The following is a 17,712-nucleotide window of genomic DNA, read 5'->3' as shown; positions in this document are numbered from 1 at the left end:
GGTAGTGTAATCTACTGGGGTGTCGGTGGTAGTGCTATCTGCTGGGGTGTCTGCGGTAGTGCTATCTGCTGGGGTGTCTGCGGTAGTGCTATCTGCTGGGGTGTCTGCGGTAGTGCTATCTGCTGGGGTGTCTGTGGTAGTGCTATCTGCTGGGGTGTCTGTGGTAGTGCTGGTATATTTGTGGTAGTTCTATCTGCTGGGGTGTCTGTGGTAGTTCTATCTGCTGGGGTGTCTGTGGTAGTGCTATCTGCTGGGGTGTCTGTGGTAGTGCTATCTGCTGGGGTGTCTGTGGTAGTGCTGGTATATTTGTGGTAGTTCTATCTACTGGGGTGTCTGTGGTAGTGCTATCTGCTGGGGTGTCTGTGGTAGTGTTATCTGGTGGCGTGTCTGTGGTAGTGCTATCTGCTGAGGTGTCTGTGGTCGTGCTATCTGCTGGGGTGTCTGTGGTAGTGCTATCTGCTGGGGTGTCTGTGGTAGTGCTATCTGCTGGGGTGTCTGTGGTAGTGTTATCTGCTGGGGTGTCTGTGGTAGGGTAATCTACTGGGGTGTCGGTGGTAGTGCTATCTGCTGGGGTGTCTGCGGTAGTGCTATCTGCTGGGGTGCCTGTGGTAGTGCTATCTGCTGGGGTGTCTGTGGTAGTGCTGGTATATTTGTGGTAGTTCTATCTGCTGGGGTGTCTGTGGTAGTGCTATCTGCTGTGATGTCTGTGGCAGTGCTATCTGTTGGGGTGTCTGTGGTAGTGATATATGCTGGGGTGTCTGTGGTAGTGCTATCTGCTGGGGTGTCTGTCGTAGTTCTATCTGCTGGGGTGTCTGTGGTAATGCCTTCTGCTGGGGTGTAGGTGGTAACTGGAGACATGTCTCGTTATCTCCCAGTGGTGAGTGTGTAGAGGGGAACCCTAGAGGTGTGTGTTTGACATGACCACCAAGGTGAGAGAAAGGAGAGGAGACAGGTATACAGGAGGCTGGTAAACTGGATCTGAAAATAACATTGTGAGAAATGTAGTAAGGATGACAAAAATGCCAGATAGCAAACAAGCTCACATTACAGCCAGTCTGTCTGCATGTCCTCCTCTGAGAAATGATTGCTGTATTTATGTTTGCAGTTGCATTAAATCTCTCTGGTGTTCTGTCACTATGTCAGTGAGGTGGTCAGGAGAAAGAACAAATGAGGAGAGGAGAGAGACAAATGTAGTGTTTGTTGAGGTGCATCATTAATCTGAAACAAGGTGAGGAGGAGGGAGCAATGGAGATGGATAGAAATGGTCTTTGTAAACAGAAGGAAAGAAGAGTGTAATTAATGGACAGAAGGAGAGGGTGAGAGGCAGAGAGATAGCCTGGAGTATTTGAAGAGTAGACTGATAAATTATTAGTGGAGGACAGAGAGGGACTCTGTGAGAGAAAGGTCATTTACAGCGAGACAGAAAAGGGCTTGATGTGTATTGTTCACTCAGACAGTTCCGCAGGATAGCAGACTTCAAAGTGTTTCTGACACCCTGGGTTGACTCCTCCTGCTCCGTATCGTTCCATTTCTCTAAACGTCAAATTTTGAAATTGCTCCAAATGTAAAATGCAGAAGGTTAAGGGTTAAAACATTACGTTTCAGCACTCATTTCAAATGGTTAAGGTAAGGGTTAAAGGTTTGGGATCGGGTTAAAACAAAACATTTTTTAAACAATGGTCCACCACTGGGATTAAACACACAACCATGTGATCCAGAGTCATAGGATCACACCGTCCGCCACCGAAATCCACAACTGCCATAGCAAAAACCCAAGCCTACCTGATGGTAATAGTGCTCACTGTTTCCCCTAAAGGCCCGTTTTGAAGTCATTTCCTGACGTCCTCAGGACATTTAAAAATATATATTTTTTAAATGAACTTCTATTTAACTAGGCATGTCGGTTAAGAACAAATTCTTATTTACAACAACGGCCTACGTGGATAGACGTCCAATTTCGAAGTCACTCTTGAATGATCTGCGTGGGACGCTACATGAGGCTCATGTTTTATTAATACAGGGCAGCACGCAGGGAGAGAGGAGGCCGGGTCACCTCAGCTTAATTTGAGGAAATGTGTTCAACAAATTCTACGCAGGGTAATAATGACACACCTAAAAAATACTGCCGCTGAACACCACCACTACTGATCCTGAACCAGTCTGTATCAGACCTACAACACCTAACACGTTCCCTGGACACCACCGCTACTGATCCTGTACCAGTCTGTATCAGACCTACAACACCTAACACGTTCCCTGGACACCACCGCTACTGATCATGGACCAGTCTGTATCAGACCTACACAGTGGCGACCCGTCATATAAATATACTGTATATATTTTGGGGGGCTTGCCTGTTTTGCATGTTATTTTGACATTAATATGTGTCACATATCAGTTTGCGAACAATGTAAATATATATATATATATATCATTGACTTAATTACGCCACATACTCACATGGTCTCTTTTTAGTTTTCTTGAGTAAGGCAGCGCCAAAATGCAGGTGTTTCAGCCTAGCTCAGTGCTTTCTGTGTTGGTGGGTCGAGACAGCAAAATAGGAGCATTGCGCCATGATTGGCTCAGTGTTCTGTCACTCATGGGGACACTACGTCATCGCGAAGTTTATGTTCTTAGTATGGGTAGACATCCAAAATGTCAACCCTTTAAGTCCTGCCATAGAGTTATATTGCAAGTGCCCTTCCAAGAAGGCTCAAGGTCATTGGCCACAGATAAAATGACGCCAAATCACGTAATACACTACCGTGTAGCTGGAAACGTCAGATTTTTTATGGAATATCTTTACAGGCGTACAGAGGCCCATTATCAGCAACCATCACTCCTGTGTTCCAATGGCACGTTGTGTTAGCTAATCCAACTTTATCATTTTAAAAGGCTAATTGATCATTAGAAAACACTTTTACAATTATGTTAGCATAGCTGAAAACTGTTGTCCTGATTAAAGAAGCAATAAAACTGGCCTTCTTTAGACTAGTTGAGTATCTGGAGCGTCAGCATTTGTGGGTTTGATTACAGGCTCAAAATGGCCAGAATCAAATACCTTTCTTCTGAAACTCATCAGTCTATTCCTGTTCTGAGAAATGAAGGTTATTCCATGCGAGAAATTGCCAAGAAACTGAAGATCTCATACAACGCTATGTACTACTCCCTTCACAGAACAGCACAAACGGTCTCTAACCAAAATAGAAAGAGTGGGAGGCCCCGGTGCACAACTGAGCAAGAAGACAAGTACATTAGAGTGTATAGTTTGAGAAACAGTATGTAAGAAGTGCCCATCAAGCCAATCCAACTTGTGGGATGTGCTTCAGGAAGCCTGGGGTGAAATCTCTTCAGATTACCTCAACAAATTGACAACTAGAATGCCAAAGGTCTGCAATGCTGTAATTGCAGCAAATGGAGGATTCTTTGACGAAAGCAAAGTTTGAAGGACACAATTATTATTTCAATTACAAATCATTATTTATAACCTTGTCAACATCTTGACTATATTTCCTATTTATTTTGCAACCCATTTCATGTATGTTTTCATGGAAAACAAGGACATTTCTAAGTGACCAAAAAAAACTTGGACTGATCACATCAACATCGTACTTTCAAAGTCTTAGCTAGCAATCAGTATCATGAATCAAGTCGACAATCTACTGGAAATCCTTTTTAATCCTTGTCATATGAAGAGAAATTAAAGATAAAACGTATCGGTGCTCATTGCCCATAAAGATTACACAACAAGTTGGAAATCGCAAATTCAACAATGAGTCGTTTGGAAGGTATCAGTGGCTAACTGCATGCAGTGCAAAGCAACCAGTAGCCTGCTATTCAATGGAGTGGCTGTTTGGTTTTTTCCAGAATTCCCACCATAAATCCAGAGAACGCCAGACTTTGATGGCAAAGTTTGAATACAAAACCACCACGCCACCTTCATGTTGGCTAACAACAGACTCCATCCTATGCTAGCTTGCTACCGGTTGGCTTGGCTAGCTGTCTAAATCGCCGTGACCCTAAACCAACCTCTCCACTCACTGGACCCTTTTGATCACTCGACTAAGCATGCCTCTCCTTAATGTCAATATGTCTTGTCCATTGCTGTTCTGGTTAGTGTTTATTGGCTTATTTCACTGTAGAGCCTCTAGTCCTGCTCACTATACCTTATCCAACCTATTAGTTCCACCACCCACACATGCAATGACATCTCCTGGTTTCAATGATGTTTCTAGAGACAATATCTCTCTCTTCATCACTCAATACCTAGGTTTACCTCCACTGTATTCACATCCTACCTTACCTTTGTCTGTACATTATACCTTGATGCTATTTTATCGCCCCCAGAAACCTCCTTTTACTCTCTGTTCCAGACGTTCTAGACGACCAATTCTTATTGCTTTTAGTCGCACCCTTATCCTACTCCTCCTATGTTCCTCTGGCGATGTAGAGGTGAATCCAGGCCCTGCAGTGCCTAGCTCCACTCCTATTCCCCAGGCGCTCTCTTTTGACGACTTCTGTAACCGTAATAGCCTTGGTTTCATGCATGTTAACATTAGAAGCCTCCTCCCTAAGTTTGTTCTATTCACTGCTTTAGCACACTCTGCCAACCCGGATGTTCTAGCTGTGTCTGAATCCTGGCTTAGGAAGACCACCAAAAATTCAGACATTTTAATTCCAAACTACAACATTTTCAGACAAGATAGAACTGCCAAAGGGGGCGGTGTTGCAATTTACTGCAAAGATAGCCTGCAGAGTTCTGTCCTACTATCCAGGTCTGTACCCAAACAATTTGAACTTCTACTTTTAAAAATCCACCTTTCTAAAAACAAGTCTCTCACCGTTGCCGCCTGCTATAGACCACCCTCTGCCCCCAGCTGTGCTCTGGACACCATATGTGAACTGATTGCCCCCCATCTATCTTCAGAGCTCGTGCTGCTAGGCGACCTAAACTGGAACATGCTTAACACCCCAGCCATCCTACAATCTAAACTTGATGCCCTCAATCTCACACAAATTATCAATGAACCTACCAGGTACCTCCCCAAAGCCTTAAACACGGGCACCCTCATAGATATCATCCTAACCAACTTCCCCTCTAAATACACCTCTGCTGTCTTCAACCAAGATCTCAGCGATCACTGCCTCATTGCCTGCATCCGTAATGGGTCAGCGGTCAAACGACCTCCTCTCATCACTGTAAAACGCTCCCTGAAACACTTCAGCGAGCAGGCCTTTCTAATCGACCTGGCCGGGGTATCCTGGAAGGATATTGACCTCATCCCGTCAGTAGAGGATGCCTGGATATTTTTTAAAAATGCCTTCCTAACCATCTTAAATAAACATGCCCCATTCAAGAAATTTAGAACCAGGAACAGATATAGCCCTTGGTTCTCCCCAGACCTGACTGCCCTTAATCAACACAAAAACGTCCTATGGCGTTCTGCATTAGCATCGAACAGCCCCCGTGATATGCAGCTGTTCAGGGAAGCTAGAAACCATTATACACAGGCAGTTAGAAAAGCCAAGGCTAGCTTTTTCAAGCAGAAATTTGCTTCTTGCAACACTAACTCAAAAAGGTTCTGGGACACTGTAAAGTCCATGGAGAATAAGAACACCTCCTCCCAGCTGCCCACTGCACTGAAGATAGGAAACACTGTCACCACTGATAAATCCACCATAATTGAAAATTTCAATAAGCATTTTTCTACTGCTGGCCATGCTTTCCACCTGGCTACTCCTACCCCTGTCAACAGCACTGCACCCCCAACAGCAACTCGCCCAAGCCTTCCCCATTTCTCCTTCTCCCAAATCCATTCAGCTGATGTTCTGAAAGAGCTGCAAAATCTGGACCCCTACAAATCAGCCGGGCTAGACAATCTGGACCCTTTCTTTCTAAAATTATCTGCCGAAATTGTTGCCACCCCTATTACTAGCCTGTTCAACCTCTCTTTCGTGTCGTCTGAGATTCCCAAAGATTGGAAAGCAGCTGCGGTCATCCCCCTCTTCAAAGGGGGGGACACTCTTGACCCAAACTGCTACAGACCTATATCTATCCTACCATGCCTTTCTAAGGTCTTCGAAAGCCAAGTCAACAAACAGATTACCGACCATTTTGAATCTCACTATACCTTCTCTGCTATGCAATCTGGTTTCAGAGCTGGTCATGGGTGCACCTCAGCCACGCTCAAGGTCCTAAACGATATCTTAACCGCCATCGATAAGAAACATTACTGTGCAGCCGTATTCATTGATCTGGCCAAGGCTTTCGACTCTGTCAATCACCACATCCTCATCGGCAGACTCGACAGCCTTGGTTTCTCAAATGATTGCCTCGCCTGGTTCACCAACTACTTCTCTGATAGAGTTCAGTGTGTCAAATCTGAGGGTCTGTTGTCCGGACCTCTGGCAGTCTCTATGGGGGTGCCACAGGGTTCAATTCTTGGACCGACTCTCTTCTCTGTATACATCAATGAGGTCGCTCTTGCTGCTGGTGAGTCTCTGATCCACCTCTACGCAGACGACACCATTCTGTATACTTCCGGCCCTTCTTTGGACACTGTGTTAACAACCCTCCAGGCAAGCTTCAATGCCATACAACTCTCCTTCCGTGGCCTCCAACTGCTCTTAAATACAAGTAAAACTAAATGCATGCTCTTCAACCGATCACTACCTGCACCTACCCGCCTGTCCAACATCACTACTCTGGACGGCTCTGACTTAGAATACGTGGACAACTACAAATACTTAGGTGTCTGGTTAGACTGTAAACTCTCCTTCCAGACCCATATCAAACATCTCCAATCCAAAGTTAAATCTAGAATTGGCTTCCTATTTCGCAACAAAGCATCCTTCACTCATGCTGCCAAACATACCCTTGTAAAACTGACCATCCTACCAATCCTCGACTTTGGCGATGTAATTTACAAAATAGCCTCCAATACCCTACTCAACAAACTGGATGCAGTCTATCACAGTGCAATCCGTTTTGTCACCAAAGCCCCATACACTACCCACCATTGCGACCTGTACGCTCTCGTTGGCTGGCCCTCGCTTCATACTCGTCGCCAAACCCACTGGCTCCATGTCATCTACAAGACCCTGCTAGGTAAAGTCCCCCCTTATCTCAGCTCGCTGGTCACCATAGCATCTCCCACCTGTAGCACACGCTCCAGCAGGTATATCTCTCTAGTCACCCCCAAAACCAATTCTTTCTTTGGCCGCCTCTCTTTCCAGTTCTCTGCTGCCAATGACTGGAACGAACTACAAAAATCTCTGAAACTGGAAACACTTATCTCCCTCACTAGCTTTAAGCACCAACTGTCAGAGCAGCTCACAGATTACTGCACCTGTACATAGCCCACATATAATTTAGCCCTATCAACTACCTCTTTCCCAACTGTATTTAATTTATTTATTTATTTTGCTCCTTTGCACCCCATTATTTTTATTTCTACTTTGCACATTCTTCCATTGCAAAACTACCATTCCAGTGTTTTACTTGCTATATTGTATTTACCTTGCCACCAAGGCCTTTTTTTGCCTTTACCTCCCTTCTCACCTCATTTGCTCACATTGTATATAGACTTGTTTATACTTTATTATTGACTGTATGTTTGTTTTACTCCATGTGTAACTCTGTGTTGTTGTATCTGTCGAACTGCTTTGCTTTATCTTGGCCAGGTCGCAATTGTAAATGAGAACTTGTTCTCAACTTGCCTACCTGGTTAAATAAAGGTAAAATAAAATAAATAAATAAAAATGTTTAAGTGAACATATCACAAGCCAAGGTGAGTCCAAAAATGTCTTGTACGCTGCTGCATAAATTACGTAATATGGCAGGGAGATATGTATACTGTAGCAAAGAAAGTAATAATAAGTGTATGTTGTGGAGTAAGCTGTTAGTAGCCCATGTGCCTCACCCTAACAATTTTGTCTATTTTCACCTCTTAATTTCACCTACTGTTACTGGTCTGACTCAGTGGTGGTGCACATGTAGCCTATAACCTGTTTTTGAGAAATGTAATCATCTACTATTGTAAGAGGTTTCATTGTCTGCTTATATGCCCCTTTTATTTATCCTACGGTTCTGACTTGGTGTACAGGGAAAATACTGTAAGAGCAGCCCATGTTCTGCATTCTGTCGCTGTACATTTCAAAAGTGCTGAACACATAGTTATATTGACTACGTCCGTCGTCGCTCGCTCATTAATGTCTTAATCGAAATGACGGAATGCCTCTTATCCACTTGTTGTCCCCTTATGCCATAGTTTGTACATCTCAATAGTCAGTAGAAACCACATTTGTTTAAGTAAGTCAGCGACATCAGCTATGTTTTTTAAAAGGCAGTAAATGAGGCTGAAAGAACTGTTTTGCTGCCAGACAAGGCTCTGCTGATAGCCAGGTGTAGCGGTGGTAAGCATTCATTTCATGGTGCTGAAAAGAAAGCTTTGCTGTTGGGACATATAGGCACTAACAGTTTGTGGCAACTGCTTCTCGCCGTTATAGTGCAATTAATGTCATGTTTAGTGCTGTGTTGTGTCTTTGCTGGCATCCATCAAAAAATGTTTTGTGGAATTTGCCCCACCAAGATTTAAATGCTAAAATCACCACCGGACCTACAACACCCAACACTGTCCCTGGACACCACCACTACTGATCCTAGACCAGTCTGTATTTTCCCTACAACACCCAACACTGTCCCTGGACACCACCACTACTGATCCTAGACCAGTCTGTATTATACCTACAACACCCAACACTGTGTCTGGACACCAGCACTACTAATCCTGGACCAGGGACAAACCTTAAGGAACTAGGGTTAGGGTTATGGCTATGGTTAGGGTCGAGCCGGGATGTGGACCAAAAAAAAAACTCACTGATCTGATCTGTATCCTTACACTGAAAACAATTGCCATAGATTACACTTCACTCTTGTCTGTCGTTATTTGATTGTCAGTGGATCAATACAGTAGGTAGGTTGATGTGGAACTTAACAAAGGTCGTGACAGACCAAAAAGACAGCCACCAAACTGAAACTACAACACACCAAGCCCAGTTACATCCAGTCAGGATGTCTGATATAACCTGTGTCCATCCAAGGTATAACTTCTCCCCTGGCTACTTGCCTTGGCGTGACTCCTGCTGTTCACAGCTACAGTGGGAGTCAAAGTCAAAAGGGACAGTCTGCCGTGAGACATTCGTGTTTCTGTCTGTCTGTCACACAATGCTACCACCACCACATACTCTACCATAACATTGTTAGACTGCAAAATATATCTACTGTCTACAGAGTATAGGGGGTCTGTGTGGCAGGTACAGCAATAGACAATATAAGGTATGTACTATAATCTGATCTGTTTGTTATACAGTTTCAGTGTTGCTGTGTAGCTGAGCTGTGCTGTGCCTCCTCCTGTGCGACACTGAAACTGGTCCCTGCGGGCGTGTGCTTGGAAGTCCGGTGTCACGGCCATTTCATTCCCTTTGTCCCCTGCGGCTTGTCTCTCCTCCATAAAGTTAATATATCCTGGTAATATTTGTCTTTGATCAAAAAGAGATGTGCGACAGGACCAGAGGAGAGGGGAGGCAGAGCCACGATCAAAAGATACAACTATCCATTTCTTCCACTGACTGAGATGAGATCTGATTACTTTGACAGATTCACTTATTGGAGAATTAAATTATGGTTGTGTGTGTGCGTGTGTGCATGTATTTGTGTGTGTGTGTGTGTGTGTGTGTGTGTCTGAGAGAGTGTGTGTGTGTGTGCGTGAGAGAGAGAGAGAGAGAGAGAGAGCAAAAGAGAGAGAGTTACAGGATTGTGAGAAGTACACATACTGCATTGCATGAGAGCACTGCATTGCATGTGTTACTGTGTGGGTGAAATACGGGGATAGCCTAATGGTATGTTATACAGGAAGAACTCTTTATGCTCCTGTCAGCAGGTGTCAGCCATACAAGCCTGTGCGTGTATGTGAGTATGTGTGTGTGTGTACGTGCGTGCATGTGTGTGTGTGTGTGTGTGTGTGTGTGTGTGTGTGTGTGTGTGTGTATGTATATGCCAGCATTTGTGTGTGTACGTGTGTGTGTGTGTGTGTGTGTGTCTGTGTGTGTGTGCGTGCGTGTGTGTGTGTGTATGCCAGAATTTGTGTGTGTACGTGTGTGTGTGTGTACGTGTGTGCGTCCGTGCATCCGTGCGTGCGTGTGTGTGTGTGTGTGTGTGTGTGTGTGTGTGTGTGTGTGTGTGTGTGTCTATGTGTGTGTGTGTGTGTGTGTGTGTTTGTGTTTGTGTTTTTATGCCCGGTGTGCCTGTGTGTGTAACCTCCGATTACCTGCTATATTTAGAATAGAAACTAATTTAACCAGCATTTAATTGTTGCGTGTGCTTTGAATCTCTGACAAGTTGTTGTTTGCATTGTCTATTGATTGTGCTTCCTCCTATTCAGAGAATGGAAACAGAGAAAATTACATCAAGGGCTATTAGCAGCACCATGCAGGACTGTAGTTGGTCATTTCCCATTTTAAATGACCCATGAGCACCAACATGTGAAGTTGATAGGAGCATGTCAAATCTGGTGTCAAATGAAAGATAAGAGTCTGTATTTTTGAGAAATTAAGGCATATATACATTAAACACCCTAAGGTCGAATACATCTAATTAGCATAATACAAAAATCCCCATGTTTTTTTTCCATTCTCAATCCTCTGCATCCACCTATATCACACTCCCGCATCTGCGGTGAAAGGGGACAGAGCTAGAGCAGTGTTGGTCAGACCATGAGGCATCCGAAAATCGGTCTTCTCACAAAGCATCTGAATGGTGGCCTACAAACAATTATGACGCCTCTGTGCAAAGGTGAGACTCTCACGAACATGTGCGTGTCGGTTGGTTTGCTCTAGGACCCCCACAGGCCTAACAAGACTTGTTTGAAGTTCCCCCGGTACCAGTTAAAAAAATGAATGGAAGTACATATGGAGGCTGTTCAATGACAAAAAATATGGGATTAAATACATGTCAAAAATCCTAACAAATGTTTCCTGATCTTTCTTATACACCGCATGACCAAAAGTATGTGGACACCTGCCCACTGAACAACATCTCATTCCAAAATCATTGGCATTAATATGGAGCTGCTATAAAAGGCTTTCCACTAGATGTTGGAACATTGCTGCGGGGACGTGCTTCTATTCAGTCACCAGAGCATTAGTGAGGTCAGGCACTGATGTTAGGTGATTAGGGCAGGCTCGCAGTCGGCGCTCCAATTCATCCCAAAGAGGTTCGGTGGAGTTGAGGTCAGAGCTCTGTGCAGGCCAGTTAAGTTCTTCCACGCTGATCTCAACAAACCATTTCTGTATAGACCTCGCTTTATGCACGGAGACATTGTCATGCTGAAACAGGAAAGGGCCTTCCCCAAACTGTTGCCACAAAGTTGGAAGCACAGAATAGTCTAGAATGTTATTGTATGCTGTAGCGTTAAGATTTCCCTTCACTGGAACTAAGGGGCCTAGCCCGAACCATTGGAAAACATCCCCAGACAATTATTCCTTCTCCACCAAACTTTAAAGTTGGCACTCTGCATTGGGGAAGATAGCATTCTCCTGGCGTCTGCCAAACCCATATTAGTCCGTCGGACTGCCAGTTGGGGAAGCGTGATTCATCTCATCCGGAGTTCGCGTTTCCACTGCTCCAGAGTCCAATGGTGGCGAGCTTTACACCACTCCAGCTGACGCTTGGCGTTGCGCATGGTTATCTTAGGCTTGTGTGCGGCTGATCGGCCATGGAAACCCATTTCATGAAGATCCCGATGAACAGTTATTGTGCTGAAGTTGCTTCCAGAGGCAATTTGGAACTCGGTAGTGAGTGTTGCAACCGAGGGACAGACAATTCAACCCTCAGTGGTCCTGTTCTGTGAGCTTGTGTGGCCTACTACTTCAAAACTGAGCTGTTGTTGCTTCTAGACGTTTCCACTTCACAACAACAGCACTTACAGTTGACAGGGGAAGCTCTAGCAGGGCAGAAATTTGAAGAACTGACTTGTTGGAAAGATGGCATCCTATGACGGTGCCACTTTGAAAGTCACTGAGGTCTTCAGTAAAGGTGTCACGTTCTGACCTTAGTTCTTTTATTATGTCTTTGTTTGAGTATGGTCAGGGCGTGAGTTGGGTGGGTTGTCTATGTTAGTTTTACTATGATTTGCTATTTCTGTGTTTGGCCTGGTATGGTTCTCAATCAGAGGCAGCTGTCAATCGTTGTCCCTGATTGAGCACCATATTTAGGGAGCCTGTTTTCTATTGTGTTTCGTGGGTGATTGTTTTCTGTTGTGTGTCTGCACCAGCCAGAACTGTTTTTGGTCGTTTCTCTGTGCTATTTTTGTTATTTCCGTATTCATTCTAATAAATATGGACACATACCACGCTGCACCTTGGTCCACTCCTTCTTCTACCAACAACGGCCATTACATAAGGCCATTCTACTGCCAGTTTTTGTCTATGGAGATTGCATGGCTGTCTGCTCAATTTTTATACAGCTGTCAACAACGGGTGTGGCTGAAATAGCCGAATCCACTCATTTGAAGGGGTGCCCACATACTTTTTTTATATACTGTATAGTGTATCTCTCAGATATAGAACAGACACCAGAACAAACTTCCTTTTGATATTTTTGGGGGACTGTTGTTCAATGTAGTGAATCTGTTATCAAATGTGTTTGTATGGGTTAATAGCAGTAAGGCCATTTAAAAAAACAAATGTAAAACATTTTTTTTTTGGGGGGGGGGGTACTTCAAGGGGTCTTAAAATTCCAAATCAAAGAGCAAAAGGATCCTTGGTATGACCTTCTGTAAAACAATTCCATATAGCTTAGTAGAACCCGCTCCCCCGGCTTAGACAGGGCATTGATTCAGACGGGTTAAAAGGTTTTAGAAATAAATCAAAACACAACAATGTTGAAGTAAAGACCCCTGCCAACTAATACCAACACATATTTCGTTTTGGATACACATTTTCCAATTTTTCTCCCTCATCACAAGTAACGGAAGACCTATCATTTAGTAATAGTGTTTTTACTGATATCAATTTTGCTTATGAATTATTAAGTGATTAAAACTAGAAATTGCATTACCAAATCAGTAACGGAATTTAAAAAAAAATCCGTTATGGAATTTCTGCAGTTGAATTGGCTACAATGGGAAATCATAGTAGTCACAAACCACAATTGGGTTCACAAGTTTGGACAGCACAGTACAGCATAGTAGGGAACAGTAGAGTAGAGAACAGTAGAGTATAGTTCAGTACAGTTCCCAACTATCACAATTCCGTTACTGCGGAATTGCCCAGTTGTATTGAGTTGAATGGCTCTGTGTTGCACACTCAATTCCATTTCACCCCGAGAGAGAGAGAGGGAGAGAGAGAGGGAGGGAGGGAGAGCGATATGGAGACGGAGAGTGGAAGAGAGGAAGATAGAGAGAGAGAGATGGGGCACTGTTTTTTTGTCTCTAATCACTCACTGTAATGAACGAGAGATAAGGAGAGAGGAAATGTACTACACTGTGTAAGCACAAGATAATAACAATAATAACAATGACACAACACTCCTGAAGTCCCAGAGAGATGGACACTTTGAGTGTGTTGTGTGTCCGTGTACACGTGTTTGCAGTTCTGTCTCCGTATGTGTGAGTGTGTATTGGAGAAAGTTGTGTCAGTTAATAACCTTCTCCTCCCTTTTAGCGTTCTCCTCTCACTCCTCTCATTCCTTCTCTTGTCCTCTGGCGTTTGATCTGCTCTCCCTCCTACTCTGTTCCATTTTCACGGCCCCCTTTCTTTGGTGATGAAACGCTTCTTCTCGTGAATGCGGAGCCCTGTGATCAAGTCTGTGTCCTCCAGTCCTCCACAAACGTGCGTGCGCGCACACACACACACACACACACACACACACACACACACACACACACACTCTCTCTCTCTCTCTCTCTCTGATGGAACAATGTGGAGGCTGAGAGAACAGGAGACAAGGGGAATGTACAAAAAGGTGAAAAGAGAGTGTAGAAGACAAACAACATGCCACACTACACCAGATGATGTGCCATCCGTCAATTTGTCCAGGCTCTCCAGCATCTAGGACAGAACAGACACAAGCACACAAACAAGCTATTCGTCTGTCCAGCCATCCGCTGCTTTCAAGTCAGTGCCAAAAGGTTGTCAGACAGTGATGGTAATAACTGCATGAGGCATTTTGAATAGCGATTCCAGACATTTCTTTCAGGGGCTACAAACAATCTGTCTGTGTGGGGGCTGGCCAGCACTGACACCACCGTGCAATGTATCAGACACAACCAGATTCATAAAGCCCGATAATTGCCACTCGCTGTCTGTTGTAGTACCTTTAGAGTCAGGAGATGAGCCATTATTAATGAATCATTTCATATTCAGTGCCCTCTCCTCTCCTTCCCTCACCTCTCACACCCTCCTCTCCTCTTGCTCCCCCTTCCCCTCCCCCTCTTCTCATCACCTAATGTGTCGGGGTGAATATAGATGAAGGCTTAACGGAGAACTCCTTTCAATAACTCCGATCATATGTCCCATCAAGAGAAGGACCATATTAACTATGAACAAGAGAATGAGTCAGTTGTTCCCAGTCAGCAGGGATGAATCACAGGACGAGAGGGGGAAGGGAAGAGAGAGAGAGAGAGGAGTGAGGGTTGATATGAGTGAGAGTGTGTGTGAGTGTCTGTTTGTACGAGACCAGGGGCGCAACTTTCACTGGGGAATGCGGGGGACACATTCCAAAATTGCTTTTGCCCCCCCCCCCCCCCCCAGTTTTATAATTGGAATGTGATACAAAACAAGTCAATTGTGTGGTTTAGGACCGTGCGGACGCCGCCTCCAAGCGGTCAGATAGGCTGTTTGGAGTGTTTATCCGACTGGACAGAAAACTATATATATGTCCCCCCCACTTCTAAAACCAAAGTTGCGCCCCTGTACGAGACCTTGTGGGAGGGATTGAATGACATCAGTGTCAGAGACAGGCAGACAGAGAGAGACGGAAAACAGAGGAGAGAGGTGGAATTGTTTAACTGCAAGTTTCTGTCCAGTTGTCCCCCACAGCAGAGTAGCAAAGTTCATCAGTTGGAGGAGGACACAGAGGGCCTTGACTCATAACAGATGGGCAGCAGGCGTCACAGTGAAGTGTTTAGAGAAGCTGGTGAGCCAACGATGATGAATTACTACCGTAGTGGTGGCTCTTCTGGGTCAGGGCAGAAACTTACACTGAGTGTATTAAAGGAAAACTATATTTTGGTATTCGTTTCATTAGTCCATTGTTGACATAGTCCCAAAATGTTTTGCTTGTCCGCAGTCAAGTTTTCAAAATATGCAACTTTCAAAATACAGAAATCAACCCCATATGATGCATTTTGGGGATGATTTCTGTATTTATAAAAAATATTGTATTTTAACCCCTTTTTCTCCGCAATTTCGTGATATCCAATTGTGTTCCCATTAGAATCTTGTCTCATCGCTGCAACTCCTGAACAAGCTCGGGAGAGGCGAAGATCAAGTCATGCGTTCTCCAAAACATGACCAAACCAAGCTTCATAACACCCGCTGGCTTAACCCAAAAGCACCAATGTGTCGGGTGGAGACAATGTTCAACTGACGACCAAAGTCAGCCTGCAGTCGCCCGGCCCGCCATAAGGAGTCGCTAGAGCGTGATGAGCCAAGTAAAGCCCTCCCCTAACCCGGACAACTGTGCACCGCCCTATGAGACTCCCGGTCACAGCCAGTTGTGACACAGCCTGGGATCGAACCCAGGTCTGTAGTGACACCTTAGACCACTGTGCCACCCGGGCTGCCGAGTTCTGTATTTTGAAAGTTACATATCTTGAAAACTTCATTGCTGACAAGCCAAACAGTTTGGACTAATGAAACAAATGCCAAAATATCCGTTTTGGGTGGAATTTTCCTTTAAGAACAACTGCTCTTTCCATGACATACACTGACCAGGTGAATCCAGGTGAAAGCTATGGTCTCTCCCTCCCCTCCCGGAGGACTTGTAACCTGGGACCACGCCTCAGGACTACCTGGCCTGATGACTCCTTGCTGTCCCCAGTCCACCTGGTCGTGCTGCTCCAGTTTCAACTATTCTGCCTGCGGCTATGGAACCCTGACCTGTTCACTGGACGTGCTAACTTGTCCCGGAGCCGCGCTCTTTCCGACTCTCTCTCTCTAACGCACCTGCTTTCTCAAACTCTTGAGTGCTCTGCTATGAAAGGCCAACTGACATTTACTCCTCGGGTGCTGACCTGTTGCACCCTCTACAGCCACTGTGATTATTATTATTTGACCCTGCTGGTCATCTATGAACGTTTGAACATCTTGGCCATGTACTGTTATAAATCTCCACCCGGCACAGCCAGAAGAAGACTGGCCACCCCTCAGAGCCTGGTTCTTCTCTAGGTTTCTTCCTAGGTTCCTGCCTTTCTAGGGAGTTTTTCCTAGCCACTGCATTGCTTGCTGTTTGGGGTTTTAGGCTGGGTTACTGTATAGCACTTTGTGACATCTACTGATGTAAAAAAGGGCTTTATAAATACATTTGATTGATTATTAATGTCACTTGTTAAATCCACTTCAATCAGTGTAGATGAATGGGAGGAGACAGGTTAAAGAAGGATTTTTAAGCTTGAGACATGGATTGTGTATGTGTGTCAGAGGGTGAATGGGCAAGACAAAAGATTTAAGTGCCTTTGAAGGGGGTATGGTAGTCAGTTTCTCACGCTCAATAGTTTCCTGTGTGTATCAAGAACGGTCCACCACCCAAAGGACATCCAGCCAACTTGACACAACTGTGGGAAGCATTGGAGTCAACATGGGCCAGTATCCCTCTGGAAGGCTTTCCACACCTTGTAGAGTCCATGCCCCGACAAATTGAGACTGTTCTGAGGCAACAAAAAAAAACTAAATTCTTAAAGTTTTGTACATTCAGTGTATGTTTTCACCTTAGGTGTAGTAAACTATCTTGGCCTTAAGATCAGGCTTTGCACAGGGCAGCGAACTTTCTTCAGAAAGCCTTCCAATGTAGCCTTCTATCTACCTCAGTAGGGTTCCCAGGCTAGCTTTGCCCTATCACGCTCACAGAAATCCGAAGATCAATTGGTACAGCGGACAGCCTGTTTATTCCCCTCAGGAGACGTGTCCTGCATACATGTTATTCATTCATTTTGGTTTGTAAGTTATGATCAAACATGAACCCATCAGGACTCCCAAAAACCAGGGGATGTTTGACAGTCAGTGACATAACATAGAGTTTGTGATACATTTATTTTCACTCGTTCACTTTATTTGGATTGTCTGGAATCTCATACTACCAACAAACTATCTGTTGATGAGCAACTGCTTGCTAAGGTTACGGTTAGAATGAAGGTTAGGATAAGGTTGAAGGTTAGGGTTAGTTGAAATGTTACTGATAGTCTGTAGAGCATCTACAGATGGACAATCCAATTAAAGTGTTACCTTTCACTCTGATATGGAGCTTCCTCTGGCACCTTTCTCCCTCAATCTCTTTCCACCCCCCCACTCTCTTCCTCTATCTATCTCTTTACCTCCGCTTCTCTCTCTCTCTGGCTTGTCAGAGCTCTTCCTTTCAGCAGCCTGGTTGTAAACTAGGAAACGACATCACAACCCCTTACGATTTGTGTTCCTTGCATAAGCATCAAAATATTT

This window comes from Oncorhynchus mykiss, chromosome 13, assembly GCF_013265735.2.
Source record: "Oncorhynchus mykiss isolate Arlee chromosome 13, USDA_OmykA_1.1, whole genome shotgun sequence".
Taxonomy (NCBI): Eukaryota; Metazoa; Chordata; class Actinopteri; order Salmoniformes; family Salmonidae; genus Oncorhynchus; species Oncorhynchus mykiss.
This window is presented reverse-complemented; position numbering follows the sequence as displayed.